This window comes from Bactrocera latifrons, unplaced genomic scaffold (assembly GCF_001853355.1).
Source record: "Bactrocera latifrons isolate USDA-ARS-PBARC rearing strain unplaced genomic scaffold, ASM185335v1 scaffold_1671, whole genome shotgun sequence".
In the NCBI taxonomy this organism is placed as follows: Eukaryota; Metazoa; Arthropoda; class Insecta; order Diptera; family Tephritidae; genus Bactrocera; species Bactrocera latifrons.
This window is the reverse complement of record NW_017535154.1, coordinates 12,377-14,596: the sequence shown is the minus strand read 5'-3', so window position 1 is coordinate 14,596 and position 2,220 is coordinate 12,377.

The following is a 2,220-nucleotide window of genomic DNA, read 5'->3' as shown; positions in this document are numbered from 1 at the left end:
ACTAATTGTCTTCTTGATCAGTTTCAGGTAGAACATCTTTAATAATTTCATMGTATTTTAAATTTAAAAATTCGCTGTGAAATCTTGTAGGTATTATGTTTTTATCACATAGTGTTTTTAGATCTTTGTATTTTTTTGAAGAAATTTTTAATAAATTATCAGTAGAGGTCCATTTTCTATTAAAGAGTTATTTCGTCTTGATCTTGCAATGGAGTTAAGATCGTATTCAATTTCAATTCAATTTCAATTTTGGAATCGTCAAAATATCCGTACTTAAGTTTCATGATATTATTATTATTTTTTTCTAACGAAGCAGAACGTAATTTTGGAAAAGATATTTTAATTGAAGTGGGAAACATAGTTTGAGAAAATGTTTTCCAGTCTTTGAAATCAGAATTATTCATTATAACGCATATATAATTTTCGGGATTAGTTCTTGCGTTTGAAATCATGGTATACCATTCACTAAGGGCCCAAATTGTTTTATCGCGAGTAAATGCCTCAATAGTGCTGTGTATAGAGTCAACTCGCATCATAGTACGCCCAGCTAACAAATACGTAATTTTAATGTTGTGTATAAAATTTGAAATTGTAAGAAAAAATACTAATGTGGAAAGCATAGCTTTAATCCGATTTTGACCAGCACAGCTTTCACAGTAAAGACCTACTGAAGAGTGAGTTCTTCTTTCGTCGACAATTTTCAAATACTCAAAGACCACAGCTTCTCCCCACAAAAAACAATAACCATTTCTGGTGCCATTTTGATACACCCTTTCATTATAGTATGCATACTTTCGAGAATAAAATAATGTTATGCTTTTTCCATGGGGTGTATTTAAAACCTTTTGGAGATCAAAGCTAACACATAGGAAGGACGAATTGGCTTTACTTTGTTTTTGATCCTCTAAAAAGATTTCTTTACACTTATCTTTGTATCTTATGTGTGTTTGGTAGTCTTCAGTTTGCTTTAAATGGTTTTGTGTTTCGCTGTCCAGGTTTTTGTAATTTTCACAAGTTACGCATTTGTCTTTTTAGGCAAGTGAAAACCGATATGAAAACTATTTGTAAAAACATTTCGGAAGACTCTTAAGAATAACAGCGACGACTTCTGATTAATAGTATTTAAACGCTTGGTATAGCAATCATATAATCCTTTAATATTGCGAAATTCTTGAGGAAGATACAGCTTGTTACTTTTATTACGACAAYAATGCGAGGGAACTGCTGGCAATTGTTCAATAAATGATTTTAAAAGTGCAACCTTGGACTCGTCAGACTTATTATGAACCGTAGATTTTTTTTCCTCACTAAAACTTTTCAAACCACTCGCATTGTTTCTAGTCAATCTTAACTTTTTTTCCGATATGTAAAGCGTTTTCAGCAAAAACTGTTGGCACACTTTAATAGTATTATCATTATAATTAATGGCATAATTATATGTTTATTGCCTTCTGCTACTATCACTTCTTCGTCTTCGGACGGATAACCGTGTTATACACGAAAGGAACCAGTCTTTGTGTCTAGTTTTGTTGCCGAAGCCCCAAAAATGTTCATTTATTGCTAACCGATCTGACTCGATGAACTTATCATCACAAAGATTTCCACACTTTTTATTTATACAAGGATTCGGTTGAACACTAGTATCACGTTTTTTCTTATTTTGTAATCTCTTAGGTAATATTCTTTTGTTTCTGTAACCTCTTTTGCCCACACATGTCTCCTCTTCAATATCATTTTCGGATTCTGTTTGTGAATAAGTTTTTTGCTCAGAAGAACCACTTCGTTGTAACAAAATATGTAAACAAACGAAATATGTACATACGTCTAAATTCTTTTAGCTATAAAATCATAACGGTTCATTTTATAGCTATGGTATTTTGTGAGATGATGCGAATGATCAACAACTATCGATTTTTATCAAAAAACAAAAATCGATAATCATCATGCAATTTTCTTCTAAATTTAAAGGTTCTATTATAATTATTAATATTTTAATTATATCATATGTGTGTGGGATATATGTATAGACGTTTGTATATGTAAGTGTAGGCCGCATGTGTATGACATATGGTCAAAATAATAAGTACATTCCTTTAGCCTGCGGTCATGATTGAATTATGAATGTTTGGTGAAGTATACGAATGCAACTCTGGGTTGGTTTAAATAAATTCAATCTGGTAACACCTTTTATGGGAAAAAAACAATGGGAAATCCCCACTT